We start from the raw sequence: 20,738 nt of genomic DNA, 5'->3' as shown, positions 1-20,738 counted from the left end.
TTACTATTAGTATTATAACAACAGTGACATACTAACTTTATTATGAATTCTACTGGCTGAGGCATAATGTAAGAACCATAAATATTTATGTTAGCGTTTCACATTCACATTTCTATGACACCTTTCATACCAACAATGAACATATGGAAGCCAATTTATAATCAGTCCAAACAAAGTAAAATATTGAGGCAGCTAAACATCTGTAGAATCACATGCTAACTTTACAAAATGCTGATGAACAAAGCCAAGATGACCTCAATAAATAAGCAGACACACACAATGCTGGCAGTAGACAAGAGTCAACACATCCAAGACATCAATTCTTCCCACTTTCTTCCATATGTTTCATGCCATTCCTGGCAAAACTCTGCAAGAATTTTTGGCAGATATAAACAAGCTTATTCAAAAATTGTTATGTGTAAACATACAGTCCCTAGAATAACAAAAATAATCTTGGAAAAGAATAGATGAATCACTCCACCCCACCTTAAGAATGACTACATAGCTATAGTTATCAAGACAGTATAGATCAGTGCTCCGTGTCATAGAATACTACCACCAAACAGTCTAAAAGAACAGACCTGGATAAATATATAATTATCCTGAGTGAAAGAAAGGCAATCCCAACTTGTTAGCAGTCTTGAATACTGTTTATATAGCATTTGCCAGGTGACAACATTGTAGAAATCGGGAAAGAGAGTGATAATCCTTTAAATGCTACGTATTTCCAGGATTTGGATATTGAGGGTCTCTTCTTGCTCTACTTCTCTCAGAGAATTCTGCTGTACTTGACAAATCACTCGTGTCGCCAATGATTCCTTGGCATTCAGAATACCAGGACACCTCACAGGAACATAAAATCATCACCTGCCAAGAAAATGATCTTGTTTTCTGGGCTGACCATAATCACACCACAGCAATTCGGTGACCCAACCCACAAACCAGGGCGTCTCCTCAACATTGTGGCTTGTCACTGTCACTCGAATCTCAGCCACCATCAAGCCTGGCTACCTGAACGTCATTCAGTTTTCCTGTCTACTTCCGTTCCCCACAGAGACTCTCACGGGCTTGAGTCAGGATTACCACATGGGCCTCCAAATGCCCTTCCCTCCCTGATACAACACCCCCCTCCCTCCACACCGCCCAACCATCCTCTCCACTGTTTCCAGAACAGCCCTTATTACAGAGCCCGGTGCATCCCTCAGAGCAGCCGTTCTCAAGTCCTGGCAGCATCTGACGCCAGTGGGTTGGTGGGCAGCAGTTCTCACTGACGGAGGCTGCCTGGCAAACTTTTAAATTACATTTCCTAAGGAGCAAATGGAAGAACATTTTTAGAAAAGAATCACCGTGAAGATGGTCGTGGATGCCCCTGCCTGTAACCCTAACGACTTGGAGGGGGAGGTAGAAGGAACACACAGTCCAAGGCTGTTTGAGCAAAAGCATGAGCCCCTACCTGAAAAATAAACTAAAAGCAGGAGGGTTAGGGTATGGTTCGAATGGAAAGCCTAGAAAGCTGAGGGCCCTAAATTCAATCCCTTGCAACACACACACACACACACACACACACCCCACTGTGACCCACTTACATACAGATGATATTCAATGGAAGTTACACAGAACCCAGAGGCTATCTCGTATAAACCAAGAACTGTGGTGATGTTGCCTCGCAAGTGTGCTTCTGAGAGGTGTGAAGGTTACTGCAACTGCGATGTTTTGCTTTGTGACCGATACCACACTTACACAAATCTGGAAAGTGTGTGGATGTAGTTTAGCATATTCAGTTAGCCAACAAAACAAACCAGAGATGGCTGGTCTATTGAGAAAATTCTAAATCCTCTGACCCCTCTGACCTGGTGCTTTCTGCCTTTCACTTTGTGACACTATCCTGAGCGGGGGATCTGCACCCACCCTGGGAAGCCACAGGGGCCGACCGGGCTATGTCCAGCTTGTTGTGTCTGTTGAGTAGGCCTTCCCTCCTTGTCACTTAGAAAAGCCCTGATCATCCTTCAAGATTCAGGCGATTCACCCTTCCCAGACCCTGAGAGAGCAGGGACTCCATTACTTCTGAATCCCTGGGAATTAGCCAAGGCCTGCCACTTTATAAATGTAATAAATGTCTGTGATACGACAACCAAAAATTAGGATAAGAATGGTTTGTGAAGCCGAGTGCCAGGAGCTCACACCTATAATCCTAGCAGTTCAGGGGGCTGAGATGTGAGGATTGTGGTTTGAATCCAGCCAGGGTAAAAAAATCCATGAGACTCTTATCTCCACTTATGCACCAAAAAAGAGCAAGCAGTGGAGCTGTGGCTCAAGTAGTAGAGTGATAGCCTTGAGCAAAGAAGTTCAGGGGCAGCACCCAGGAGCTGAGTTCAAGCCCTAGGACCGGTGTACATGCGCGCACATACACACACACACACACACACACACACACACACACTCAGAATGTCTTGTGGTCAAATCTTATTTTCTCATTGGAATTTAGTATACCAGTCTCCTTTTCCCAGACTTCATTAATCAATGTGTGTAATGCCTCCCGGGCCTGCAGGCAGGAACAAGTTGATTCCTTAGTTCTAAAGCAGAAAGCACAATGTGCACGGCTGGCTCACGTGGGCTAGCAGAGCAGCCCTGCTTTCTATTTTGTTTCTGAAGTAACAATGACATCAGGGTTCTGGGAAGCTCCTAAGTACAAGAGGGAAGAACAACAAAGCCCACGGTCTAATTGTCCCTGCCTTCGGCAGTTCTGCTTTTCAATGGCAAAAAAAAAAAAAAAAAAAAAGCACTAATGGAAGCATTTTTAAACTGCACAATTCTAGGGGATGGAAAAGATAGGTAGCAGGACATGCTTTCTAACTTCATTCCAGGACCAGCCTTGAGTCATTCCACTTTTTCAATAAACTTAGTAAGTTTTTGTTTTGCTTTCTTGTGTGCCAGCAATGGGGCTTATACTCAGGGCCTAGGTGCCATCTCTTAGTTTTATCAGTCTTGGCTAGTGCTCTACCACTTGGGTCACAGCTCCACTTCTGCCTTTTTGCTGGCTGATTGGATTATGAGTCTGACTTTCCTGCCCTGGCTGGCTTTGAACCTCTATCCTCAGATCTCAGCATCCTGAGTAGCTAGAATTACAGGCATTGGACACTGGCACCCATCAATAAGCTTAAGGTTTTAATATCAATGTGAGGTGTTAGTTAAGACATGCATGGTTTTTACCATGTATAATGGATGCAGCACCAGGGCCCTCTACATCATAGCCAAGCAATTTGGTTTTAAAAGACAAAAAAAAGGAGATACGATTTTCAGTTAGCAATGTTTTATAACCAATGGCTCTTCCCTCACCCAGATAATGGTATTCAATCAATGAGTAGAGTCTTTCTGTCTGCTCTCCTTTTCTAAAAGCTTATGGAAAACTCCCCTGGCTTGAGATGAAGATTGTTTGAGCTCCAAGGTCATCTGTAAGTCACTGGCTAGAGCCACAGACTCTCAAGCCAATCCTTTCTCCCAGGCGGCAGCTCCAGAGCAATGGGCACGCAGCGAAGATTCACACAGACAGGGCTGCTGGCCTCATGATCCAAACGAACTGAGGCTTTGCCAGGGGTGAGCGAGCCCCGGCTCTGGGGACGCAGCCTCCCATTTGGCTGCTCCAATCACATTCCTGGCCACCGGGCTCAGAGTCCTGCAAGTAACTGGAGATGTACAAAGTGTGGCATGCTCCAGTTAGGCTGTATATATCTAAAAATATGGAGTTTCTGCCTGCTCATAAGCAGCTAGTCATCACGTGACATGAGCCCAGAGGCTCTTTTCAAGTGGGAGTGTGAACTGCACACAACATAAGACTTAGACGAGTAGACTGCGACAGCAGTTGCTAGGAAGGTGCTCTTCCACTTTAGCCAGCCAGCAGTCCATTTCTTTTTTCCTCTCTCTTCTTTTTGTTTTTCCTTTCATATTCTTCCCTCCCTCCCTCCCTTCCTGTTTTCTTCCAGGTAGGATCTCATGCTTCGTTCTTGGCTGGCCAAGCATCTCATACCTCTGTCTCCTGAGTAGCTAGTATTACACGTCTGTGCCACTCTATCTGGTTTTGAGATGGAGTCTTGCTAACTTTCATCCTGACTGCCTTGACCCCTAATCCTCCTACCTCTGCCACCTGAGTTGCTAGGATTACAGGCAGGAGGCACTATCCCCCAACTGCCGAGGGACTAGACCATTCCTAATCTTGGATGAAAACCCCAAAGCAGAGCTGTAAAAGGCAAACCCCTGTGCTGCACTTCCAAGAAGACAAGAAGCATCATCCCAGGGGGAGTGAGGTAGGCAACTAGAGGCACGATCGCCAGTCCCACAGGCTGAGAAGCCCACACACTCCAGTAGGTGGTACAGAGCTGGGGTGGGCCAGTCCCAAGAGGATCCCGACTTCACCCTCGACTTCACCACAGAGCTTTGATCTGCCCACAGAAGTCTGATAAGGCATAGTACGATGAATCTAAAACACTGGCCAACAGCTACGTTTATACTGTGAATCTGTGACACCACGTGGCATCCAGTATACATCTTCTCGAGAGCACAAGTTGAAGAAAAGAAAGATATGGGACCATCAAGTGAGTAAGTCCAGTTTCAGGAAATAGGCACTGCCTTTTCTTACACTTCTCGTGCCACGGGCTTCAGGTGAGAGAGTAGTCGCTGAAAACCACTGGTCTGCATTAAGACTGTAGTTGCGTCCAGTTCTCAAGAACTGGAACTCTATAAAGGCATTCCAAAGCCAAGTACTGTCATCCCCCTCCCCCCACCCCCAAGACAAATCACAGAGCAAAGAAATCGAGTGAACAAAGAAAGGAAGGGATCTGGGCACATGCCATCTGTTAATGTGAGCCATTTTGTATTGAGAAATATTAGTGGCCACACCTCAACTCCTCTGTTCACATCCAAGACCCTGAGGTCTCTACTGGACTCCTGACACCAAATGCATGCTTCATGAGGAGATGCAAATAACAGGATTTCCTGGAAGATGTTGGGTAATCTTAGTGGACTACAACACCCACTGTGTCAGAAGGGAGACAGGAGATAAATTAGCAAATAGATTTCCAAGTGAACACAGCTACTTCAGCATTCTTCCAGATCCCTTGCTATGACTCTTCCTCCTGCCTACATGCCTACCATGGCCACCCCTGTGATACATGACCCTAAAATGTGACTTAGGTAAGGACAGAGATTTCTGTCTTGTGGACTGCAGTTTGTACCTGGAATATGCCTAGGCTGTAACAAGCGTTCAATAAATGCCGATTGAAAGGATAAAATAAGCAATATGTCTTGTATAAAGAATATATCAAAACTTAGGGTGTGTGGGAAATTTTTTTAGGGTACTTTGTCCCTCGTGGGCCCTTTGCTCCCAACCTGCTTGGCTTTGGAAAGACTGTTCCACAGGCCTGAATTTACTTGCCAGCTTCCCAAATATCTCTTTGGGGAGGGTGTCTCTCATTGAGCAGCATCTGATTGCTCTCACGAAACCGTCCACGCATTGGTGCGTTCTGACCTGGTTGGTCTGGCATCCTTGTCCAAATCCACTGCTTTGGGACCAGATGTGCGCCTAGGCTTCAGCGAGAGCTCATGGACGTGGTAAAGCCCCGAAGGCAAGATTATTTTGCAGGGAGACCCTCCCTAACGTTTGCTGCTGCAAGCCAAGTGGGCAAGTTCACTCCTTTCTCCCCAGAAACATAATCCTACTTTCGGTACCAACAAGTATGAATCCAAATCCCCAGAGGGCAGTCCAGGATATGAAAATAACAGTAATCTAATCTGGTAGAGGGAGAAGTATGAATCATCATTACATGGTCTGACAAAGAGGAAAGTGATGAATGCCTGCCACACAGAGGTGAGGGCCACGTGGTGCCTCTCCACCAACAGCACACCAAACAGGGGGACCCAGAAGACAAACAATATCCTGGCTTCCATCCTGCTGAGGAGAGGGTGGAGGTGAGGGAGAGGGGGGAGGGAGGGAGAGAGGGAGGGAGGAACCATGCCATGTTCCCAGGACCACACTTTAAATACATTTCATACTGAGGAAAATTCCAAGACTCTAAGAGCCAAAGGAAGGTAATTTGACCCTTCGGATCTTGGTTCTATTCTGCTTTTTGATTCTGTTGCAAAGGGTTTAAGCTCTGATGATTCGTTGTAAATGAGAACTGCAAAGTCTGGGAAATAGTGGTGTCTGAGAAAATCACCCCAAATCCCCAGTCTTCTGCAAAAGACAAGGAAGATGGCCGACAGCCACACAAACAAGAATGTTCTCGTTGTGTCTCATGCCTGAAATCCTAGCTACTCAGGAGGCTGAGATCTGACGATCGAAGTTAAAAAAAACAGCCCAGGCAGGAAAAGAAAGTCCAGGAAACTCTAATGTCCAAGTAACCACCAAAAAGACAGAAATGGAAATGTGGCTCAAGAGTAGAATGCTGGTCTTGAGCGAAAACACCAAAGCAACAGTCTCCTGACCCTGAGTTTAAGTGTGTGTGTTTATCTGTGTATGTGCGCACTCATACACACACACACACACACACACACACACACACACACAAATGTTCTCTTAACCACCGCCCAGTAACACAGTTCTGAAAGAAGTCTTGGCCTTCCCTCCAAACCTTCAAAAAGAACACCAAAGCTCTTTGCCTCTCATCTCCAAGAAACCACAGTCAAAGTGCACTGGGAAAGTTGGTCAGGGCGCCTGTAGCTCGGAACCATCCCCCACCCCCTTTTTGCACATCTGTATTCAATTTTCTGTCCTTGGGGTTTTAAAAGGAACATTTATTCCAGGGCCAGGATTCTCAAGTTTTATGGTTATACAACTCCCTCCCAGGGCCAAAGAATGTTTGAGAAGTCTTAAGCCCAGCAAAGAGAATTAGTAAAACTATCCATAGGAACGTGAAATAGAAAAAAAAAAAAAGAAAATTAAGACTTGTTCCAGTTGATATTCAATCTCTCACTTTATTGTACAGTATTTCTGTTTGTCCTACTCAAACCTGTCATATGCATTCTTCGTGCAAATACAGGTAAAGGGCGTGTGCAAACCCCGGAAGGAAAGGGCTCAGGAGAGGGCAAAGATGTACAAAGGGATGTCTTCTATGCTTTCTGCTTTAGCTGTATGGCAATTTTCATCTTAAATTAGGCTATATACTAAATTGGATTAATAAAAGTTCAAAGATTTAAAAAAAGAAAGGGGTTTCCTTGAAATGTTTATAAACTGCTTAGCTTTTCCTACTTAGATAGTTGGATTCCCTTGTGGTTTTGTGTGTGTGTGTGTGTGTGTGTGTGTGTGTATGTGTGTTTAGGTAGTAGATAGCAGTTTAAAACAAAACCAAAACCAAAAGAAAAAGAATGTTTTGCTTTCATCTAAAAAGTTTAATTAGTGACACTTTTCATTAAACTGCTTTAAGCTGACTGCCATCCAAAAATCATTGCCAGGAAATATAAAAAGGGGATGAGGAGAGAATGAGCTTCCCACCAACCGTGAAATGCTAACTGGTTTACAAAACGCAACCAAAGAGAGCTATTTTAGAAACTCCACACGTCCCTTACCTGCCCTCTTCCATTCTTCCCTTCAAGTCATCAACGTTTGCACCGCCATCATCTGTCCAAGGCTGTGTGCACAGGCTCACAGGCATCCCTTTATGGGCACCCCCGAAATCGCCCAGAGCCTTCGCCTGCTTCATACACACGCATCTGACCCCTCAGACAAAGCAACACTCAAGCTCTGGGCCTGAGGTTTGCGACACAGCACACACACCCCACATTAGAGGCCTGGATACTGCCCAAGACAAATAAAATGTTTTGGAGAAACAAAGCAACTTGCACTGATCCACCCTCAGCAGAAGAAAAAAAAAATGGAACTGGTACTCCTCCATAAAATGACCTGCAATACTGTCAAGAGCATCTGCCTCATAGAAACCAAGCTGTGAGAACAATTAGAAGAAAAGCAAACTGACCTGGCCCACCCTGAGCCCCGGCAGGTCTGCTGCAAACACTCCAGGCCATGACTGCCACGCTGAGCCCACGGAGCCCTTTCCCTTTGGAGTCGACTTTCTTTTATTCTTCTAAAACCAAGCAATCCAAGTGCCCTTTAGCACAGCTTTGCAGCAGAGATACCAGGTTGAAGTTCATATCACTCCTGCCATAAACACTCCACTTCTCCCTTGATCAGAAGTTGCTAGAAGTCAGTTTAGATCCTATACCCAGGGCACAAGACGGCTGGGGAGAAAACCATGGTTCTGAAACTAGAGTTTTCTTTTAAAACAGTGATTTCTTCATGGAAAACAATCTAGCTCCAAATGAAATTGTCCACACTATCAGGATCTCTGACTCATAATTAATGTTAAAACCCCATGGATCTGATTTCTAGAGCAAATAAAGATGTTTAACCCAGAATAAAAGTAAAGAAAGTAATACTGGAAAACTCTTTCCTCAAAACCCCCAACACATGCATATTGCATGTATATATACAATAAAACATCAATAATATACATACACAATAAAACACTATAATCTTGCACATTAGCACACATTCACACCCCCCCCCACACACACAGCCCTTACACCTGGAGCCTTTTAACAAATGTTAAAGAAAGAAGGCCATTCTCTAGTTTCATGCCAGACAAATCATAAAAAAGAAGTGGAATTTTAAAATATTGTCTTATGATAGATCATCCATTGTCCATGTAAAGAAAACAGAAATTTTAGCTACCTGTACTTTTTTACTAACTTTAAAAATCCTGGGCTGGGAATATGGCCTAGTGGCAAGAGTGCTTGCCTCCTACACATGAAGCTCTGGGTTCGATTCCCCAGCACCACATATATGGAAAACGGCCAGAAGGGGCGCTGTGGGTCAGGTAGCAGAGTGCTAGCCTTGAGTGGGAAGAAGCCAGGGAAGGTGCTCAGGCCCTGAGTCCAAGGCCCAGGACTGGCCCCCCCAAAAAATTCCAACTCGTCAAAATGTGTGAACACAACACACATCTTATAAAAAAAAAAAAAGCAAACATAGCTTAGACTCATCTAAAATGAGCAGCCTTTGGCCATGTGTTCATATCACAAGGCTTTCTAGAGACAATTCCAATGGGCTTTATTAGCCTAAGGAGTTGGAACATTCCCAAGTAGTATTGGATTGTTTAAAGGAACGTATGTCTTCAAAAGCCCAAAGAGTCCTAGAGTCCAAAGCCTGGGAACCTGAAATTTTAATGTCCAAGGACAAAAACTAAAGGTGTCCTAGATCCAGCAGACAGCCTTTCCTCTGCTTTTAGTTTTATTGGGATCCCAGCTGATTGGAGAATGCCTTCTACAAAGAGGGGACAGTTTCTCACTCAGTCCACTGAATCACAGGCCAATCTTCTACACACACACACACACACACACACACACACACACACATACACACACACACACACACACACGATATAATTCTTTACCAGCTACCTAGGTATACTTCATCTAGTCAAGCTGACATCTTCAAATTAACCATCACAAATACTCAGTGACAGTCCTGAGATGGGCATCCTTGCCTTGTGTCTGATTTCAGGAGATAGTTCCCAGAGCTTTTGCCACTCAGTAGGACAGGTATTGGATTTTTGCTTAGTGTTTTCTCAGCACTTGTGTTTCCTTCTGGATGCTTTTCTTATATTACCTGCAGAATTTGCTATTTCTTATCTTTCTAGATCCTACCATACCAATGTCCTCACCCACTTCCATGGTAAGCCAACCATGTAATCATCAAAGCCAGCCATCACCATTTTATGTTCTAACTCTAATAACACTTGCAGTAGAGCCAACTACCGGATGGCATAGAGTAATCATTTTAGTCCTCAGAACAGTGTCTGCAAGGCACATTCTGTCTTCACCATTCTACAGGTCAGGAGATGGACAGAAAGTTTCTGCGTCTTGCCCAGGGCCATTAAGTTTAAACGTGACACCGGATTTAACCCAGGACATCCAAAGCCAGGCATTTGATGGCTGGCACCTTTAAGCCTAGCTACTCAAGAGGAGGAGAGCTGACCATCACACTCCAAGCCAGCATGGGCAGGAAAGCCTGTAAGACTTTTATATCCAATTAACCACCAAAATGTCCGAAGTGGAGCTGTGGCTCAAGTGGTAGAGTGCCCAGGCCTTGAGTTCAAGTTCAAGTCCTAGTAACAGCGCGTGTGTGCACAAAAACACATATACACACTCAATGACAGCTCCCTCACACACACATATACGAAAAAAGAAAAAAAGACAGGCTACCCAGATCTAGATACCATTCTATTAATACATTTGTCAACATGTCTTCCTATATTATTACTGTACTGCTAACATCTTTAGGTCCATACATAAGCACTGCTTAATCCTAACCCTATTTATTATTTCTACATTCCTAGCATCAAACAATGCATAGCTAGAGTTCAAAACCACTGAATGAAGGAGCCCTGCTCAGAAGCAGAAAGACAGTTCTACAGCCTTGCTAAGTACATAGCACCAGGTTGATTCAGTTTTAAGGAAGACTTGTTACGTGTGTGTGTGCGTGTATGCGTGCGTGCATCAGAGACAGAGAAAGACAGAGAGAGAGAGAGAGAAAGAAAGAAGGAGAGAGGTAGGGGAAGAAAGCGGGTGCTGGTGCTATGCTCTGGTACTCAGAGCCTAGCTACTTACTATCTCTGAGCTTCTTTGCTCACTCTACGACATGAGCCACAGCTCCACTTCCAGCTTTTTGTTGATTAATTGGAGATGAGAGTCTCACAGACTTTCCTGCCTGGACTGACTTTGCATCAGGGTCGTCCGATCTCAGCCTCCTGAGTAGCTGTGATTACAGGTGTGAGCCACAGAGGCCTGCCAAGACTTGTTACCTTTAAGAAAATGTTCCCCAAGCATCCATAGGCATAGATACATCATCTACAACTCGTCCCCCCTACATTAATAACAAAAGAATCCGTGTTCTAGAAAACACACTCTGAAAACTACTGCCCCAGGTAGGCAGGCCAAAGAGCAAAGTCCTGAAAGTAGGACTGCCCTCATCCTTCAATGACTGCCCCTACCTGGAAAGCCTAATTACGAGCCATTGGCAGCAATTTCAGGGCCATAACTTAATTCAAAAGGCGAACATCTGTTTTTGCTTTCGTTTTTGTTCCTGGGATTCTTAAAAGGTACACTGGGATGCAGGATCTCTAAGGAAATATGAAGGTTTTTGTTTTTTTAACTATGATAATGGTTCCCTCGCCCAGTGTGGCTATGGGCAAACAGCCTAGTATTGGGCAACTTAAACCTTCTCTGAGCTCTGCTTCACGTGGTTGTGACAGGGTCAGCATTTGCAATGTGCCTTAACTTGTCCTCAGAATGTTGGTAAAGCCAACGGTGCCTTCGCCACAAAACGTGTAATTCTTTCTCAAGACTTTACCTTCGTGCTGATATTTAAATCATGGTTTCAGAGGTGGACTAATGTCAGAATCATCTTATCTCAGCTTTCTGTATCTCCAAGCTGCTCTACTTGAACTCTGAAAAAAGAGAAAGAAAAGTCTCTACTCAGAAATCTAAGGAAAAAAAAAACCCATTCAATAAAAGATTGCCCTGTGTGTCAGCATTCTGGATGCTGTGCGCTGGGGTTTTTGGTGTTTTGAAAAGCTGTGCCTCGGTTATTCACTCATTTTACCCCCTATATTATAGGCAGTAGGTGGGCACCTTCATAAACTTTATATCGAAAGTATGTAATAAAAGTAAAATTTTCTCCCCCTTCAACTTCAATTTGGTGAATAAAGTCATTTCTGTGGAATGGTTCTGCAAACCTCTTATTTTACTGTAAATGAAATTTTATATATTTGGCCAAAAGGCAAGAATTATCTTCAGTAAACATAATACTTTCTAAATTCAGACTTATATTGAGATCCAAATAAGAGGCCTTGGGAAAAGGAACCCTAGAACACATGGAGACCTGGAAGGAAAACTGGGTTGGAATTCATTGGGAAGTTAGATGTGCACACCCAGAAGGAACTAATAAAGGCTCAACTGCTTAGAAAATGAGAGGCTAGGCACAAAAGCAAGACTAGTATTACCTGCCTTCAGTATCCAGAAGGAATGATTTGACAAAAACTTGGCTTGTGACATTGATTCCAATTAGAGACCATCTTGACTGGTTCAATGGCTGGAGAAGAATGGACTAGAATATTCCAGCATGTGCCAGTGCATAGAAGCTGCCAATGTGCATTTCTCCACTTGATCTGATTCAGGAGGTGCCGTTGGAATGGGAGGTGACTTGCCTGGCCGGTCACTCCTCACACTCAAAATGGCTGTGGGCATTTTGAGGCCCAGCCCCAAGATCCAGATGGAAGGGGGAAATCACTTAGGCTCCTTAGCAGTTGAGACAAGGGAAGCTTTGAGGAAACCAAACACCTAATCTGCTATGGGGTTTCCTCTCCCCCTCCCCTACCCCCCTCTCCTCCCCATGTCCATTCATCACATCCTTGAGCAAAGCCAGGAAAGAATTGATACCAGCATGATTGGCCTTAGGAGAGACAGCACTGGAGATGCCAGCACTCTGAAGGACCAGAGCTTGACAGACCTTGGTTCTCAGTTTTTCCACACTTGGTCAGAAGCCTACTATATCTGGAATTAAGAGATCACTGGAGCTCAACTCCAGAACCAGGCCCAGAAGCAATGCATTAGGGAGTCGTCTTGTGGTGGGTGAGGAAGTAGAGGGGAGTTGGTCTATGTGGAATTCCCACAAGACAAAAAAAAAAAAAATGAGCACCACTACATGGTACAATTCAGCCATGAACTCAGCGCTTCATGCCACAGATATGGTTGTAATACACACTGACAAGCTATTGGGTTTAAATAGACTATTCTTTGTGCCAAAAAAAAATCACTTTTTTCTCTTTTTCTACAAATCTGTTTATTACTACAAAGCTTTGGAGCCTTGTGAACTGGGCAAGCTCAATTTGAGCCTGTCTCCCGCACCCCGCCCTTGGGGGCTTCTTCTTAGTATTCCAAACTGAGGAGGAATTTGTCTGTTTTGGAAGAGGATAACCTCTTCCTGAGCCGGCCGCAAAGGAAGGCAAAATAAAATTATTCAAAGAGAGCAAAGGCCAAGAGAACCACAAGGAGCCAAGAAGAAAGGATAGGAAAGGACACACTGGCAGGCTTTCTCATTCCTTTTTCTTTAAGAGCAGATGTCACATCTGGATTTGCCCAATGTCCCTCCAGTGCCCTGAGGGCAGAAGCATTGCTCTGGGCCTCCACAACTGCAGGTAGAAATGGAGAAAATTCTACAGTGGACATCATGAGTTCATAGACTGGAGAGAAGTCGCTAGACATAAAATGACTTAACGGTAGGAATCTAGTTTGCTCAAAGACAAAGGAAAGCTTGGGCATGGTGGTACATGACTGTAATCCCAGCTGCTCAGGATGTGGAAATAGGAGGATCACAGAGGCCAGCCTGGATAAAAAAAAGTTAGCAAGACTTTATCTCAACAAGCAAGCCAGGTCTGGTGCATGCTGTGATCCCAGCTACCTGAGAGGTTGAATGGCAGGAGGGTCACAGTCCAAAGTCAGATCAAGCAAGACAGGGTTGAAGCATCTGTCTAGACAGCACTTGGTCTGAACTGAACTCAACCCTAGTACTACCAGGTGAGAGGGAAGCCAAAGAAAGATCTTGGTTACTAGGTAATAAAGTTTTAGAGTGCAGTACATCAATGAGAAAACAATGAATCCAGAAAAGAACAAGAGTACAATCACCAAAGTTCAGGTTTAGTGACAGGTTGTGTGCCAAATGTCTAATCATGAAGGAATATTGGCTCCCAGTTTCACCTGCATGCCAAAATCTGTAGATGTTTAAGTCCCTTATATGCATTCACATACAACCTACACACATCCTCCTGAACATTTTAAATCTTCTCTGGATTGCTTATAATACCTGATACAATGTAAATGTTATCTAAATTGTGAGCACAAAAAGGTTTTATACTGTAATGTTTAGAACACATGGACAAACATACTTTCATAACAGATAGCGTTTTCTTTCTTGCAGTATTTTCAATCTGACAGAAAGTGGTTGAATCCTAAGACAAGGAATCCATGGATTCAGAGCTGTTACTCTCAAGCTTCTGGAACTAGATGAGCTACAGCACTAAAAATGATACAAAAATAATGATGATGATGATAACAGTATCATTCTTATTTGAATGTTTGTAAACAATAAACAAAATACCCCCAGCTACTCAGAAAGATGAAATCTAAGTATCCAGGTTTGAAGCCAGTGTGGGAACAAAAGTCTGTGAGACTTTTACCTCCAAAGAAACACACACACACACACACACACACACACACACACACACGAAGTGGAGGTATAGCTCAACTGGTAGAGAACCAGCCTTAAGTGAAGCCAAATAAGAGTGTGGAGATCTGAGTCCAAGTTCCAGTACTGGGGCCTCCAAATTAACAAAACCACTGATCTGTAGAAAGAAGCTCTATGTTGGGTGGAAAATCCTGTTTCCCTGCTTCTCATACATATGTTTCACTGTATCAGTGCTTCAGGTTTAGTATCCTGCCACCATTAATTCCAGCTCCAAAGTAGTTGGTAGATGAAAGCAATTACTAAGCAATTGCATGGTCACATGAAAGAGACAAGGCTAGAGGCAAGGAGCAAGGACAAAAGTGAAACAGCGCCATTGAGAGACCGGCAGCAGGGTCCTTGAGACTCTACTGTGATGCCTTCACAATGGGGGAAAGACAGGTGTTGGTGACACTCAGCCTTGCTGGGCTTCATCTTGGCATTGTGTGTGTGTGTGCATGTGCATACCATATTGAGATAAAGAACAAACAATACAGCATTTTGTGAGTCTCAACTACTGGGCCATAGGTGACTTTGTAATCCTAGACTTGTAATAGTTCAACACTAAGATAATATAAATAGACAGATGATAGATAGATAGATAGATAGATGATAGATAGATAGATAGATAGATAGATAGATAGATAGATAGATAGATGAATGTTTTCCTACATACTAGCCTGTTGGCTACATGTGGTTTTCATTGAGAAGGATGTGTCAGCCTGGGTCAGCCCTTTCATCTTCATCTATTAATCCAGATGACCTGTATTTCGTAGGCACTTGTGGCTCTAAGATCAGACTAGGGGGTTTTTCTAAGCAGGACTGTTCTCTAGTGTGTTTGTAGTGTGTCACGGGTACATGCCCAGTGCTCAAGGATACTGCCAGGAACTAGTAGGCAGAAGGGTGGCTTGTCTTCCCTGGAAGGGCTGCAAGGAGAGAGTCGCGGTCAAAATAGCAACTGACGTGGAGGACGTGTGAAGGAGAGAAAGCGAAAATAGCACTGCAGTCCTCCCCGGTGAGTGCAGACACGCCCCCACCGCTCCGTCCTTGGGGGCAGCGTCCTACAGGGGCGTGATCCCGACTCTGTGGGCTCTTTGCTGCGACTCAGTGGCCTCGCTACGCAGGTTCAGCAAGGAAATGTCAGGCCTTGGACATTTGCAAATGTGCGTCTATAAAAGCCCTGGAAAAGATTCCACTTCAACATTCAAGAGAATAATGAGTATTATCCTAAATCACAGTACAATAATTAAGTTACTGAGAAGAACATAAATTCTCTCATGAACACGCACACATACACACAGACATTTTTTTTTAACTTAGCAGTACTAATATTCAAATGCAGGGCCTTTTTTTTTTTTTTTTTTTTTTGGCCAGTCCTGGGCCTTGGACTCAGGGCCTGAGCACTGTCCCTGGCTTCTTTTTGCTCAAGGCTAGCACTCTGCCACTTGAGCCACAGCGCCGCTTCTGGCCGTTTTCTGTATATGTGGTGCTGGGGAATCGAACCTAGGGCCTCGTGTATCCGAGGCAGGCACTCTTGCCACTAGGCTGTATCCCCAGCCCAAATGCAGGGCCTTTTGTTTGCTAGGCTGGTACTCTACCACTGAAGTTACACTTGCAGCCCTGATTTTTTGCTGGTTATTTAGGAGATAAAGTCTAGTACATTTTTCTGCCTGGGTTGCCCTCAAACTTCAGTCCTCCAAATCTCAGCCTCCTGAGTAGCTAATGTGAACAACTGGTGCCTGTTACTCTAAAGTAATTATTTTGAATTATTTTTTGTTGGTAGTGGGGATTTTACTCAGGTCCTTGTGCTTGCTAGGTAGGTGCTCTATCACTTAACCAATGCCTCCAACCACTTTTTTCCTGTCTTTGGTAAGGCCTAGAGGTATAGCTCAGTGGAAGAAAATTTGCCTAGCATGTATAAAGCCCTGGTTTCTATCCTCAGTACATCAAGTCTTTGGTGGTTCCTACAATTTAACTAAAAGCAGCCACAATAACAAACAAGTAGCAAACAATGAAAAATAACTCATCTCAATGCATGACAGATATATGTGCTTGTGGATAAGATTTTTCTATTGCCTACGGCATCATGATATTGGCAAGGGCCAACTTTATGCTTGTAATTTAGCAATTACAAGCATAACAACAATCATAATTATAAAGTATATTTTGTACTTAAAAGTTAAATACACATATGGGACATACATGTGCTAAGTAAAACACAATGGAACAACTGAACATTGTACACTGTGCATCAAAGAAATTCATTCTGCCTGCCAAGTGTCCTCAGACGCAGGGATGTACATAAACTTTGTGAGAAGATGTGTACAGACAATCCCAGGGCTCTCCAACCACAGCAAAAATAAAAACTAAAAAGGGAAGCAACCGGTGCTTTCACTGCTGAGCTCAGAGCAAGCACAGTGTCTTGAGTTGCCGTTGGACCTCTTTGACCCCTGGGACCCTGACAGTCAATTCATGCAGCTTAGCACTGACAAGGCAAACGTCGCTCCTCTGCTGGCTTCACGTGATTGAGCATGCCTATAATCCTAGCTACTCACGAGGCTGAGATATGAGAGTTTTGGCTAAAAGCAAGCCCAGACAGGAAAACCCTTAAAACTCTAATCTCCAACTAACCAGCAAAAAGCTGGAAGTGGAGCTTTGGCTCAAGGTGTAGAGTGCCAGCCTTGAGCAAAAAAGAAAGACAAAGCTAAGGGACAGTGTGTGTGAGAGAAAGAAAGAGAGGAGAGAAAGGAGGGAGGTATGAGAGAGGAAGAGACAGGGAGAGAGGGAGAAGGAGGGAGGGAAGAAGGGAGGAAGGGAGGGAGAGAGGGAGAGAGAGCGAGCGAGAGAGAGAGAGAAAGAGAGAGAGAGAGAGAAGAGCATCATTATTCCAGGATACCATATACTAACTTTTAAAATGTGTTGCTATGTAGGCTAAGCTTGATAAGGAAAGTGTCCATGATGGCTCTTATAAATAAATCCTCTGCCCATCGACCTCCTTAAGGGATAAGGGGTCCTGGGTCCCGACTGAATCTTGGTGACTTTCACCTATTTCCTCCCATCATTTAAATAACGTCTCCTTTACACATACCAAGATGGGTCTCAAGAGTTTCGGATGTGAGCCTGTTTGTCACGTCTGTACTCCCTGGGACCCACACACACGCCAGGAACTGTACTTTTAGAAGACAGTTGTAACGTCCAAAGCTACAATGACTTCAGTGACACAGCCTTCAGCTCACACAGCAGGGAAGCATTTAAAGTAGCTGTACATTTGTGTTTTTTTATTAATTGAACATAAATTTTTTTACAAGGTGTTGTGCAAAGAGGGTGCAGTTACATAGTAGGGCAGTGTGTACATTTCTTGTGATATCTTACAACCTGTTTTTCCATCCCTTGTCTAGGTCAGGTTGACATATATGCAATATACAATGTATCAAGAACCTATACAGTGTTCACAGACTTGGTCTCTACTGTCTCTCCGTCTCCCTTTGTTAACAATCATATATCAGGGAGATCATGCCCCTTTGTTTTCTGTGTTCTAGGCTTGTCTCACTCAACATTATTTGTTCGAGTTCTGACCATTTCCCTGCGAATAACAGTATTTCACCATTCCTAATCGCTATGTAGTATTCCATTGTGTATAAGTACCATATTTTTTGGATCCATTCGTCTGTGGAGGGGCATCTGGGTTGTTTCCATATTTTGGCTATTGTGAATTGTGCTGCGATAAACATGGAAGTACAAATGTCTTTTTGATATCTTGGGTTTTGCTGTTTAGGATAGATGCCTAGGAGTGGTATGGCTGGGTCATAGGGTAGGTCTATATTGTAGCTGTACATTTGTGAGACATTATTTAACCTCCAGTCAATGCTTAGCACAACATAAATCCTTTGACCCTTTTTATGATAACCCCAAAATGCGTGCGTAAAGTCAGGCTACACCAAAGCCGTGTGCACCTATCTAGACAGACTCCTTGCGGTATCGCCAGGCTCCTCTTGCCCGGTTCCCTGCCTCTCTGTGGACATGGACAGCGTGCTTTTTGGCTATGTGTGTGCTCACTGCTCCCTAGGACCCCAAACTCAAGTCCTGACGTACAGGCCGCAGCAAATGAAGCAAACTTGACCGGATTGCCAAAACAAGGCCCAGTCTCTTCCTTGACAAATGGCCACCGCATGAGTTTCTCCTTATCCACAGGCAAGATGCTCAGTGAATGGTCACAGTTGTACACAATACCAAACTATAATGAGACGACCCAGATGTCTAAGGAGAAGGTAAATAGGGTGGATATGCTAAACAGGATTGATTCCTGTCCTGGACAGAACGCAACGGGATCGTATGAAATTTTATGCCTTGGTACGGTGAGCAATTTAAAATACAATTTATTTTTTCTGTGTGCTAATACTTGAGCTTGAACTCAGGGCATGGGAACTGTCCTTTAGTCTTTTCACTCAAGGCTAGTACTCTACCGCTTGAGCTTTCTGCTCAACTTCCGGCTTTTTGCTGATTAATTGGAAAAGAATCTCACAAAATGTCCTGCCTGGGTTGGCTTTGAACTGCGATCCTCAGATCTCGGCATCCTCGGATTACATAGGTATGAGCCACTGGGAGTCATCTAGCCTATGTTTGTTTGTTTTAATTTTATTTCTGGAAATTTCCATTTCATATTTCTGGATTGTGAGTAACCCAAACAATGGAAAGCAAAAGGATGGAGGAGAAAGGATTGAGACAGCTTTATGAGGCAATGGCAGAAAAAAAATAAAGTTGTCAAGCAGTGTTAAAAGAAACAATGTTAGGATGGAAACAGCAACAAGGAAGCTCTGGAAAGGGGAGAGGAAGCAATTAAAAATCCTTCTGCCAAAATGTGCAGCGCTGTTGGAGCAGCGAGCCACGTGCCATGCGTGGTGGGCTCCATCCACAGCGGCTGAAGGAAGACACTGCATCTCAGACGGACAGGATGACTTCCTTCCGAGTCTCCAGGAGCACTGCACTCACAGCTCCATCGTCCTTAGGACAAGCAGTCATCTGAGTGCTGTCACAAAATGGCTTCTGACTGTTAACTCAGTGTGAATCGGCGTTTTCTTTGAACACGTTTCTAGAACCTGAGAGCCGTGGGAGCAAGGCAGACCTGTAGAGGACATCTGTGTCGGGGTGTTGGGGGTAACGTTGAACCAATAACAATCATGGCAGGCACTAATTACGTGATCATAATGGTTGCCAGGCACTGTTCAAAGCACCATATACATATTATCCATTGATCATCATGACCAGCAATGATCACTATCCCCCCATTAATCACCTAACTACAATTACTACCCCCCACCACATGACAGAGGAGGAAAGTGAGGCTTTCAAAGGTTCCTGAAGAGTTGGGTGCCAGTAGCTCATGTCTGTACCCGAGCTAAGCAGGAAGCCAAGATCTGAGCATCAAAGTTCGAAACCAGTCTGGGCAGAAAAGTCTGTGAGACTCTTATCCACAATTAACCAGCAAGAAGCCAGAGCAGAAATGTGGTTTAAGTAGTACCGAGCTAGCCTTGAGGGCCAAACCCAAGCAAGAGCATAAGGCCTTGAGCTTAAGCCCCAGTAACAGTAAAAACAAAACAAAACAATAACAACAAAGGAAGAACCTAACAGCAACCACCAAAAGGGCTCAGGGGTGGTTAGTAGCATAATTTGGCTCTAGAATTCTTATTCTCGAGCACAATGGTATGCATCACAACTGATTAAAAAGCCATGAAAGACTGGGGCTGTAGTTCAATGGTAGAGAGTGCTTGCCTAACATATACAAGGCCCTGAGTTCAATACTTAGTACATGCAATAAATAAATAAATAAATAACAGCCTTAAAGGAGATTTTGAAACCCCATGTCTCTCTATACTTTATAGTAACTATAAGATAAATCTCTTTACCTTTGATAAACACAGAGCTTTGTTCCTGACTTGCTTGCCTAGAACAATGTACACCTTCATCATTGCAAAAGTCCAGGCCTTTCTTCACGAACTCCTTCTTCTTCCTTCCCATACATTCACAGAAAGATTGCTGGCAGTTCGTTTATATGGAACAAAAGCCCCTTTAGTCACATAGTGCACCCCGAGTTTAGATCATTTATAGGGGGGTCTCATACAGTGTTTCCCTTTACCTACAGGTCTACCTTCTGAAAATACCACATAGAATAATTCCAAAGATAAGCAATTCTTACATTTCCAATCATATACCATTCTGAGTAGACTAATGACAATTCATGCCACCTAGCTTACTCCGGAGGCCTGGAATGTGAATCCCTCCTTTGACAGAGTAGCCATCTTCTATACACTACCCACCTGTAGTTGCCTCAGTGATCAGAACAACTGTCCACATAACACAGTTTGTTTACAAGTGACTCTAGTTTAACTCCATAATGGTCCCAGAGCTCAAGGATACT

The 20,738-nt window shown here is 44.0% G+C and overlaps 1 protein-coding gene across 2 annotated transcripts in view; it reads right to left on the bottom strand.

Moving 5' to 3' along the window:
• Positions 1 to 20,738, bottom strand: part of Svil (supervillin) — a 193,972-nt gene that overhangs the window by 127,455 nt on the left and 45,779 nt on the right. For both annotated transcript variants that reach the window (XM_048367915.1, XM_048367916.1), the window contains exon 3: positions 11,396 to 11,492. The gene's annotated coding sequence lies outside the window, so the exon portion shown is untranslated. The remainder of the gene's footprint in view (positions 1 to 11,395; positions 11,493 to 20,738) is intronic.

Source organism: Perognathus longimembris, chromosome 18, assembly GCF_023159225.1.
Source record: "Perognathus longimembris pacificus isolate PPM17 chromosome 18, ASM2315922v1, whole genome shotgun sequence".
Classification (NCBI taxonomy): domain Eukaryota; kingdom Metazoa; phylum Chordata; class Mammalia; order Rodentia; family Heteromyidae; genus Perognathus; species Perognathus longimembris.
This window is presented reverse-complemented; position numbering and strand designations above follow the sequence as displayed.